Here is a 12734-nt window from a genome sequence, read left to right as displayed (position 1 = left end):
TTTGAACTTGCAGCAATCACTATATCATAACAGCGTTCAACTCAATGAGCCAACCCAGAACCGCATATATGTCGTAGTCGTCAGCTACCACCACCACTACTACAACTACTACTAGTACTACCACTACTACTAGTAGTACTACCACCACCACTACTACTAGTACAACCATCACCACTACTACTACCACCACTACTACTAGTAGTACTACCACCACTACTATTAGTACAACCATCACCACTACTACTACCACCACTACTACTACTACTAGTACCACCACTACTACTACCACCACTACCACTAGTAGTACTACCACCACCACTACTACTAGTACTACCACCACCACTACTACAACTACTACTAGTACTACCACTATTACGAGTAGTACTACCACCACCACCACTACTACTAGTACAACCATCACCACTACTACTATCACCACCACTACTACTAGTACCACCACTACTACTACCACCACTACTACTAGTAGTACTACCACCACCACTACTACAACCATCACCACTACTACTAGTACCACCACTACTAGTACCACCACTACTACTACCACCACTACTACTAGTAGTACTACCACCACTACTATTAGTACAACCATCACCACTACTACTACCACCACTACTACTACTACTACTAGTACCACCACTACTACTACCACCACTACCACTAGTAGTACTACCACCACCACTACTACTAGTACTACCACCACCACTACTACTAGTACGACCACCACCACTACTACTACTACTAGTACTACCACCACCACCACTAGTACTACCACCATCACTACCACAATTACTACTAGTACTACCACCACCACTACTAATACCACCACTACTACTACTACTACTACTACTAGTACCACCACTACTACTACCACCACTACCACTAGTAGTACTACCACTACCACTACTACTAGTACTACCACCACCACTACTACTAGTACGACCACCACCACTACTACTACTACTACTACTACTAGTACTACCACCACCACCACTAGTACTACCACCATCACTACCACAATTACTACTAGTACTACCACCACCACTACTAATACCACCACTACTACTACTACTACCACCACCACCACTAGTACTACCACCATCACTACCACAATTACTACTAGTACTACCACCACCACTACTACTACTACTACCACCACTACTACTACTACTACCACCACCACCACTACTAGTACTACCACCACCACTACTACTACTAGTAGTACTACCACCACCATCACCACGACTACTATCACAACTACTACTAGTACAACGTTCTTGTGCTGTCAGTTGAAGCAGTGGTTTTGTCTATACTTTCACGAACCAGACGGCCAAGCTCGACGTTTCACTGGCGCCGATGTGGGCAGGAATATGTACTTTGCTCAGCACGCCGGCGATAACTCACCTACTCTTCATAAAAGACACCGAGACATCATTAACATCCACCAACTAAAGCTAGCAGACGGGACACACACATCGATGCCTGGTCCTGGGTGCGACACCAGTTGGGCAGTTTACAGTCGGGCCAGGAATCAAAGGCAAGTGCGTTATCCCAGCATCATCGAGTCTGGCAAAACCACAGGAATGAAATGTAATAATATAATTGTAAACAAGGGCAAACACATTGGCGCACATCGTGCATGGACTGGCAGTTTAGCGGGTCCATGTCCAGGTGCCGGTCCAGGTGCGGGTCCAGGTCCACGTCCTGGGCCCTGTTCCACGTACGGATCCTGGTCCACGTTTGGGTCCAGATCCGGATCCGGGTCTGGGTCCTGGTCCATCTGGGTCCAAGTCTGGGTCCGGGTCCATGTCCGGATCTACGTCTGGGTTCGCATCCGTGTCCGGGTGCACGTCCTGGTCCTGGTCTACGTACGGGTCTGGGCCCTGGTTCATGTATGGGTCCGGGTCCGGCTCCTGGTCCTGGTCCACGTATGGGTGCAGGTGCATGTCTGGGTCCGGGTCCATGTCCAGATCTACGTCCGGGGTTGCATCCGGGTGCACGTCCTGGTCCTGATCCTGGTCCACGTAAGTGTCCAGGTCCTGGTCCATGTACGGGTCCAGGTCTGGCTCCTGGTCCTGGTCCACATATGGGTCCAGGTCCATGTCTGGGTCCGGGTCCATGTCCGGATCTACGTCCGGGTTCGTATCGGGGTCCGGGTCAGAGTCCAGGTCCTGGTTGGGGTCCACGTTCAGGTCATGTTCTGGGTCCGAGTCCAGGTCCTGGTTGGGGTCCACGTGCAGGCCTGGGTCCACATCCGAGTCCTGGTCCATGTCCGGGTTCAGGTCCGTGTCTGGGTCCTGGTCCGGGTCCACATCTAGGTATTGGTCCACGTACGGGTCTGCGTCCATGTCCGGGTCCATGTCCGGATATATGTCCGGGTCCTGGTCTGGGTCCGTGTTTCGGTCCAGCTCCAAATCCACATCCCGGTCATGGTCCAGGTCCTGATCCGGGTCCGGATGACAGCAAATGGCGCTTTTCCATTGCACAGAACGGTACGGTACGGCACTGTACAGTACGGTACGGGACGGTAATCCCTGTGTCGTTTTTCCATCGCACAACAGAACCGTGAAAATAGGTTATCTGAAGAACCGAGTTATCTGAAGTAACAAAAAAAAAACCCGCCCAAAACGGTCTGCAGTATTACTATCTCCACCCATAGGTCAGGGTTCGGCTCGCTTGGTACTATCATGTGGATGGCTCTATTAAGACAGAGCACCCACGGATGACAAATCAAGCTTACTTTGAGGCGCTGATCAAATACGGATTTCACTATCCAAGCACAGGAGGAAAAGAGAAGAAGAAGGAGCAGGAGCTTTACCTGACGTGATCCGCGTGCAGTCTTCAACCCTGCAAATTAATAAATCAGACCAAAGACGGAATTTATGTACAAAAATAAACACGGCTTTATTTCCAACACGGAGAAATGGATATATACAAAAGAAAACGCATCTGGTGTGTGTTGGTGCTGGCTTAGCTCTATCTGGAGTGTGTCAGAGATCGTCAAGTTCCGAGCGCAGTCATCCAACATGGCTACGGTCGGTGGGGAGTAGGCCTCGACGCGCCTCCGTCCACCGGGCCCCAACAAGGCCTTCTGCGCGAAGCAAGCGGGCAGCGTACAACCTGCCTCCTCAGCCGTGCAATGTCCTCCCGGATTCGGCACGGAACTGCGACGCCCCCAATGTTCGGATTAGAAGGGAAAGAGGGTCGAGGGCGAAGGAAGGCGTGAGGGCAAGAACGAACGAGGTCCAGGCACCACTGGCTATATCAACGAGCAGGGACGAGAGAGGGAAAATGTCGGTCTCCTTTGCTTTTTGTCAACCCCTCTTGACGTCATTGCTCTCTCTCTCTCTCTCTCTCTCTGCCAATCCCTGCCGGCCAACATCACAGGATCAATTCCCCACCAATGGCCGCGTCACGTCTCTCTCATCCCATCGGTCGGTCGCCAATCAGTCTGTAGCTTCCCTTGCTCTTGCTTAACCATTCAGCGAGCTGCTTCTTGCTTTTCCCTTGACCAATCACGCAAGGTCGGCGTAGCTATTGCCTGGCTTGCTCGATGTGCGTTGCTGTGCCAGCTGGTGATGTAGCTGGCTGTGGCTGCATCGGCAGTGCCCCGAACTGGCCTCCGGTGAGTTTTATTGCCATTGTGGTGGAGGGGAAATTAATTAGTGTGTGCGCTAATGGGCCTAACTAATGTCTATGGTGCATTGCCATACGGGACACAGGTATGATCACAGAGGGAACGACGTACAAGGTAGTAGTTAACATAATCCCTATAACTACTTAACACGCCCCATTCCTCGTAATGGGGACGAAGATACACTTAATCTGACATACGGGCTAGACAGGTCCTCTACTTATTTACATCAAGATGGTTCTTGCTACCCACGATCATTGGAGCACCTACCTATTCAGATCTACCTAAATCTATATATGTCCTACCCCAAAATTCATAATAGTACCTATCCATAGCAGGAAACAAATTTAGCACGGGTACTTGGGTACGGTACGGTTCGCTTGGCAATGGAAAAACGAAAAAAACGGATTTTGGTTACAGTATGGTACGGTACGGTACTGCGGTGGAAAAGCACCAAAAGTGAACAAGAGAGTTACCGTTTGTAACAGAATACGAAAAAGTGGTTTGTATTTTTAATTACTGAGTAAATTAAATATTGCAGTGAAGAACTTAGTTGTACAAATTTCCATTTAATTACAATCTTTCCAGCAAACAGGGTGGGGAGGTGTTGGCCTGTTGTCGCTCCCATCTGAGCATGTGGATCGTGATGTGAGGAACACAGGTCCAAATCCCATATGATATGACATTCTTGTAATCTCAAACATGAATCAATTGTACATTGATGTCGTTGTATGTCCTGAATTCATTCCGTGTACTCGGACTCGTTCCTCCATGATTCATCTTTTTAAAACGTGTGTTGTTCATCCATGTGTGTTGCTTCTTTCTACCATTCTTAAGTTGATGTACATGAGTGGAGTTCACGGTCTGTGGGGCTCGTACAGGCAATAAGGCAGAGAGCATTCCTTCGCCAGGCTGCACAGTTTATGTTTTGTATCCACTGATCTGGATTTGGACCTGAACCGGATCTGGATTCGGAACTGAACCAAAATCTAATCGGCTTGTTCTTGTCATTTGCCCAGCTCATACACCAAGTTTCCTCCGAATCCGTCCGTAACGTTTTGAGATATCTTGCTGTATAGAAGTTTCATCCCTATCACTCAATGGTGAAGAACCACTTTAAAATTTCACAGATCCACATCCGGATCTTCACCAAAATCGAATCATTTTGAAGTTTTGTTTGTTTGTTTTAGTTAATCCATTTACCCATATTTTCCCCGTCTCTGTTTTATAATATACAAGTAAAGTGCCCATGCTACGCATGGGTGGAAGGCCACATTCATAAAGACAATACGAAAACAGCAAATGCTAAACCATGAACCAATAAATTCCACATTAATGTGTGTTGGCAAATCCACGTTTACACCCACAACCGATAAATTCCACATTCCTGTGCCACCTTCAGTCGAACGTCAGACAAGGACAACAGGTTCTTGAAGGACTTGGGCAAAAAACTTACCGTACTGGAGCTGAACGTTTCTACACGCGGTCAATGGCCAAACTACAAATGCTGAATCCACGAATGTCACAGGTGGAAACCCTCACGCCATTTCCTTTAAACTCAATCTCTCTATATTTTCATTCATTTTCATTCATTTCACTTGTGGACATATTTGATGATGGGCAGACACTCGTTGTTTTATTATATAGATAAAGTAATATGAAAATGGAGTTATGGGTCTTTTGATCTTTTTTTTTTTCTACAACCAGTCCTGAGCCTGCTTTGTTGTCGTCTACTTTATGTCCCCATTAAATCCCCATGAAATGTCGGCTTTCAGGGATCATAAGTATATCGTGTGACAGACATAAGGATTGTTACTTAAAATGGCTCATATAGTAACTTCTGAAAGAAGCCAAAAATACTTGAAAAGTACCTGAAAAAAGGGCCTCTGGTCAACGAGATATTTGGAGAACTCTGCCAGCTCACCAAATGGGCACCTGCTCGTACTGCAAACTCCCAATCATGTGGATGGGCGCAAAGCCCGAGTGGAGGAACGTGTGTTAGACAATCCTCTGACGAATGACCACCAGTCAATGGCCCGTTTACCTGGATTAGTTGCTTCTGACGGACCATATCTGAAGCTTGTGAATGTACAAGGTAAGTTTAAAGTGATATTTACCATTAATAGTGTTGATTGAGGGTGTGGGTTCTGAGCTACTGGAGCTTTGAGGGTTGTTTTAAATATATTGTTTTTTTGGTTTCCAGAGCCATAAGATAAATTGTACTCAATTGTTGCATCTATTGCTAAAAGTTGAAGCGTCTTTGCATGTATATTCTCACTAGTACACCCGATAACTACGGGAGGGGCAGAAAGGGTCATTCCTCTTTGGGGTTTATAGATTACAGTCGATCGATGGTCTGGTCTCAAGAACATTGGGTGTGTGTTCATTTACCAAGTTTCTTGTGGAGAGATCGCCAAGTGGTTTAAGCATTCGAGCAAGCATTCCATTCAAAACCGTTAAGGAACGGCTGGCTTGACAAGCGCTTTCTAGCTGCTTGATAAATGAGCACACCCCGGGCTTCCTCCCTTTCAGTTTCGTGTTAAACAGGAATGAGTTTCAAAAGATCACCATGAAAAACGGAACGTCAGCACCAGGAAGGGTCATGTTATTAACCCAACACTTATGGGGTACCTAGAGTACAGTAGATCTTCACTCAGTCCTGTAAGTAAAATTTACCTCATGCATGTCGGGATTCCTCCAAATTTCTTCATTTAGTGTTATAAACAGCATTAGCGACTGTTTAAAAAGCTAAACATACGTGTTTGCGGTTCATAATATTCATCACTGTTCATTACTTCTGGTAGAGGCCGTTGCTCCCATGAAAACGCCATGATAAGCTATTTATATACATGGACTCGCTGGGAAAAAAATCCTTGGGGAGGTAGGATATTATTGGTATTAATATTGTTTTGTAATAACATTAATATTACGCTATTATCGTTAGTTTTGTTATTCGAAGCGGCCTTGGAAAAACGCCATGATAAAGCTAACTTAATATGGCTATACACCTCAACACGCAACACATTGATGGCAATGGTGGGAAAAACCCACTCGGGGGAAAAACCCCCTTGGGGAGGGGGGCAAATGAATGCACTACAACCTTCATTATGTGACCCTTCGTCATCCTGTTAACTTTGGTTGAGATTGGATAAGTAACGAAGGAATGAATTGGCGTCAAAATTCATCAGACAGACACTAAATGGCGTATTTTAGTATGATTATATATCTATATATACATATATATATATATATATATATATATATATATATATATATATATATATATATATATATATTCTTACGGAACCGGGGTACGGCACTCCCCTTAGGGGGGGGGGGGGGTTAATCCCCCCTTCTATTTTCACTGGCCGTCTCCGCTCCTGACACTACACAGCTACCTCCGGAAAGGCAGGTGCGCAGCCCCGTTCGTATCGCAGACAGATGTTAATTGCCGAGCGGTTTTAGCAACCGCGGCATGAACTATTAACAAGGACTAGACCCGATTATTGAACGTTGGCCAAATCGTGCCACAGGTATTCAATTGGGAAATCACTAAAGCGACACGGATGTGACGAAGAAGCAGAACAAAGGTGGGAAATACAAATATGATTTATTTCTACTATTTACAAGACCAAAAGAACCAAGGAGAATGGAAAGATAATAAAATAAAGACAGAAAGAATGGAAGGAGACACAGTGCAAATATTAGCTTATCTAAACAGGCTTAACTTATTCCCAGGGACAAGACACACAGAACAAACTCACGTACACAAAAGGATGGAATGGCAGGAATGGGTGGAGCGAAGGGTCCAGGCAGGTGGTCTGGGGCAGATGGTTCAGGCGTTGAGGTCCCCGCTCGCGGTTCACGCTCCAGGCTCGAGGTGAAAACCCGGCAAAAACGGCCTCGCGTCTCACCGACCGGCAATAGGGCCTAGAGGGTCTCGGCCTATTGCCGCAATACAGGCACCCCCTCACGTCTCTCTCTTTCCTCAATCGTCTCTTCGTGCCGCCGTGGGGACGTCGCGTGCTCTCCCAGGACTCATCTGAGGTGGGGGCGTCCCGCCGCGGGTTATATCGGCCACACCCTCTAACCTTCGCGAACCTTCCCGATCGTTCTTCCTCCGCCCTCTCCAGCCAAACCCCTCGTGCTTGGTTGGTTGTAGGGGCTCTCTTCGCTCCACCCTCTGATGACAAGGTGGAGACGTGCCTTTCTTTCCCAACTTGACCGCGTGCGTAATGGAGGTTTTTGGGGCGATTCGAGTGAGCCCCAGCCAAAGGGCAGCGAACGCTGCCGGCAATTGCGTTTTGGTGGCAATTGAAAGGGGATTCTACCTTATTTCATTTGGTGCAATGCAGTGTCAACTAGTGGGAATAGAACCTTAAACTAATACACATAATAAGGAGATAACTACTGAACAGGGAGATCTATGATTTGCTACTTGATTGTATATGGCCTAACTAAGGGACGACCTTTGATCTTTACACACAACACGGAGGGTGATTTACAAGAATTCATTGCACTACAACAATACAAAAAAACACAACACCATTCTCAAATCCACAACACTGCACCCTACTCCTCTTAGGCACATCCCAGGCCTATTAAACTTTTACCTTTAGTGTGGCACGTAGGTGTAGTTCCCTCTACATTTAACCTGACCCTGAGTGTGACAGTTTTAAAACACAAATAAGTATGTCCCGCTGCTGCATTGCACCCTGCCTAACAGACTTACGCCCACACATAACCGAATTGCGGAATTGTCTTCAAACTACAACATGAACGATGGGGGAGCATTATTTACAGTTAACGCTGGTATTTACAAAACTAACCCCAGGACCTGTGATTGTTCTTTGGGGGGGGGAGACAGCCTGCCCTGCATCGACGCACCATACAGCACCAAAAATGCACCAAAACACCATAAAGCACCAAAAGCACCAACCAGTGCACAGTCATTGCAGTTAATAATAAAAAATAAACAACCCCCTGGTGCTGGTCTTCCTCTTCAGCTCCCTCTGCTGGCCAATGCTCTTCCAGATGTTGTCAACTTGTTCTTCTTACTGGCGGCCTATTTGGACATAATAAAAAGGCACACAATGCGTCCATTTTTTATTTTTTTTATGGCCCACAGGGCCGACTATGAGTGGTTCACCTGTGTGGCATAGGTGCCATGTTACCAAGGTCCGCCAGCAAGATCTTGGGCCATCATGGCTGGTTCCAGCAGAGGGGCCATGCCCCAACCCGTGGGGTCCATGAGTGGTGCTCAGCCACAGACATGTGGTCCATTAGTGGTGCATCGATGCAGGCAGCTGTGGTTGCGAGAGTTCTGGCACACAATGGCGGACTCCCGCACGCTGCCCTCGGTGCCCAAAGAGCACAGTCCTCGGGTGGGAGACAGGGGGGGGGGGGGTAGAAGACAGGTGAGTGAGGGGTAAGGTCACAAGGGTACACATCAAACAAGGCAATGCAAGACGAGGTGCGTACGGAGAGCGAAGTGAGAAAGCTCGTCCCTACCGTACGTCACCCCCCCCCCTTGTTACCTACACTACCCTTGCCCTTACCCCATATGTACAAAAATCTACACATTTACAAATTCGTCACTACTGTCTCGTCGCCCCTATATTTCCCCTATACCAAATTCGTCCCCACAATCCCTCTAACCAAAATTTGCCATTACCCAATTCATCATCAATCCTCATAAGGAGGGAGAGATGGAACAACAAAGCACAATGTCACACCCACATCATGATGCATCTCACAATCCAAAACATTTGCACAAAAATAACAAAACATGGCATGGTGCGGAGTACCGTCACCTCAGGTGAGTGGATGTAGATGGTGCGAGGAGATTCTTAATCCTAACTATCCTCTAAATGACTTTAATACACTTTACACTACCCGGGGTCTTTCCCTGCCAAGCCATTGGCCGTCTTACTCTATGCGGTTTTAAGAACCAAATTCCCATTGACCAAACTGTGGTGCTTCATCAATTTGGGGTCTCACTCCCCCGATTCAACTCCCTGTGCCCTTGCACAATTTCAGGACTGGGTCGTGTGGCTCTCCCAGCAGGTCTACCCACCTGCACACCTCCACCACTGCAGTTGCCTCCAAGCTTATCTGCTCCTTACCCTAACCAATCTACTGGGGAAGGCCCTCTGGCACTCTCCCCACTCGGTGCCCTCTCTGGCACTGGGCTACCCGGGTCCGTCCTCCGGATCCTCGGGCCCCATCCACAACTCTAACGGCTCCCAGAGCCCACCTGCGGCCTCACCTGGCCGACATCCTCACAGTGGTGGAGTGCCCATTCAACTACACATACTAACAGGCCACACGCCCAGCCATTTCCACGTCACTAATGCACCCATCCAAACACCATTCTTCCACCACGCACCACAGATGCCAATATCCAACCACAATTTACCTGTACCCTCTACCTAACGCTTACACTACCCTCCCCGGGTATTCGTGATGGGGTCCATCCTCCTTTCCCCCATCCACACCTTCGCACCATCCACTCCACTCCACAGTTTCCACCATACTCTACTCACCCCACAACCATCCATTCCATACTCCATATATTCCAGACCATTTATTCCATACAACCATTCTCCATACACATGTTCACTTGCACACCTGTGCAATCTCACCTGGTGCCACCTGCACCCTCCTTCCTACAAAGCTCCTTCAATCACTCAATACAATGCACAACCACAATCGTTCCTCATGCACTGCTCCATACACTTTTGATCCTCAAACACTCGGTATCATCTGAGCTAACTACTCCCCTCTGAAACTCGCGCTTCCCAGTCGCCCCTTACATTATTGCGCTCCCCCGTCATTATCATTCATTCTACCCTCCCCGGGTCCCCACTACCTGTCCACTGGTGCTACTTAACCTTACCGTTACCTATGGTCATCTTCTCTAGATCCCTATCATTTTATCCTAACCCTCCCGGGCTAGTTTTCACTGCCATAAACCCCATAAAAGTATTGCTCCTTTGCCCCCTATTATGTGAGAGATGGCAAAGTTGCCATCCCACCACATCGGGCACCTTCCACTATAAATTCTGCTCTCAAATTCCAGCCAATCAAAAATTTTCCAATCACTGCCAATCCTTCTACCAATCCTCTGCCAATCATCAAATTTTGCTTTTCAAATTCACTACTACTATCTCCCTCACACGTCTACTCACTTGAGCCTCTCAGTGCGCCAATTCATTTCCAAAGCTCGGCTTCGCAAAGCCGAGCAATGAATGCGGGTGGTTTGTTGCCGGCGGTTGGATTCATCCGGCATTCGGTGCAGGGAAGGGGGCTTACCCGGGCTGAGATTCCACGCACCATCTCGGCACGGAGCCATCCGATGGCCCGATCTCGCCCTGCCGGGACGTCTCAACCACAAGGGGTCGCCGTGCCGACCCTTCCTCGAACCGGGCCGCCCGCTCCGCTTAGTGGAGCACGGACGCGACCGTTCGGAGCGAGGCCCGGCGTGGATCCCGCACGGCGGTTCCTTTGAAACCACTGTGGTTACGATTCCCGCTGGTTCCCGCGGCGCACAACGCCCGGCACGAACGGAGGGCTCACTTCGGCTAAAAGTCGATCTAGCTGCTAACCCGGTTAACGTCGATGCTTCACCTGCAGGCTCACACGCATACGCGACCCCTTTCATCCTCACCGAGCTCGGTGCTCCAACGCCGCCCGTACACCCCGCGTACTTGTCACAGCACTCGTTCTTGTTCTGATCACAGACTTCGTTACACACCCGAGCACCGCACACCTTAGCACACACTCGTCGTTCGCACACCTCACCAACACACCTCTTCGCGCCCCCTCCTCGGTCACATCCCCGGTGACAACCACGGGTGTGCACTCACTTGCACACCCAATCACGTGCTTTACTACTAACTCCAGTGTGCATTCCCACACGCGCTCGACCATCTCAGGTGTGCATCCTTCCATTCCAGGTGTACATCCTCTATCACCTGCTACAACCAACTCGTGCTCCGTGTCACTCTCACTACTTTCACCACCACACTCGGTCACGCATTCACCCTTACTCTTGACAGCGCACTCTGTTATCATGCACTCCTCTGTTACACACCTTTCTCGCGCATCCTCTTGCACACACTCTCCCGTTACGTCCTCCGTAACACTCACCACAGGTGTGCACTCTTTCGTTACATCCTCTGTAACACTCCCCACTATGCGCTTCCATGTGCCCCCCCCACACACGCGCTACGACCAACTCACTCTCGACAGCACACTCACTCCTCGGCGCGCACTTTTTCCTCACACACCCCATAGTCGGACCTCCTCGCACACCTCCTCCTTCACACTCTGTACATGTCGCACACTTCACCAGCGGCCTCTCACGAACACCCGGGTCCAAACCAACCCCCAAGCCGACTGAATCTCCCCTCACACCATATACATTTCCGAGTATATCGCCACTCACCTCGGCACCTAGTCTCCGTTCCTCCTCAGCCACCTGCAAACTCTTTATTTGGTTAGCAAGCACACCATCACGATTTGAGCACCGACCTTGTACATATTCCATCACTTCCTCCTTTATCTCATTCTTAGTTCCCCTCCGTCTCTTCTTAATTTCACTCACCCCCTCTTCCACTTCCTCTAATTTCTCCTTTACCTCCCTCATTTCCCGGTGCGTCTCCTCAATTTCATCCTCTAAGGCCACCTTGACCGTTTCTATATGCGTCCTCACCTCCCGGTCCTTCGTCTCCATTGCCTCTGACACCTCGTCCAACCTCTTTGTCAACCCCTCACGTACCATCTGACATTCCCTCTTCGTCGCTATGAGTTCGTTATTTATCTCCTTCTGCGTCGCATTTAAACCCCCGATTACCGCAGTGTTCTTTTCCACCTGCTCCACTAATTCCTTTTGTCCCACTGTCAGCTGTTCTACTCCCCTCGTTAGATCCTCTATGCCCCCCTGTAACCTAGCCGTACTAGTTCTCACCTTTTTCTCCATACGCTCCTCACCTCGCTTTACCTCCTCGCGTACCCCCGAGACCTCCTCGCCCACACCTCATCTTATCTCCTCCCTCATTTCTCCCATCTCTTTGGTATA

This window comes from Myxine glutinosa, chromosome 11 (genome assembly GCF_964187855.1).
Source record: "Myxine glutinosa chromosome 11, kmMyxGlut1.1, whole genome shotgun sequence".
Taxonomy (NCBI): Eukaryota; Metazoa; Chordata; class Myxini; order Myxiniformes; family Myxinidae; genus Myxine; species Myxine glutinosa.
The sequence above is the reverse complement of the archived record's forward strand: the minus strand, read 5'-3'. Positions refer to the sequence as shown.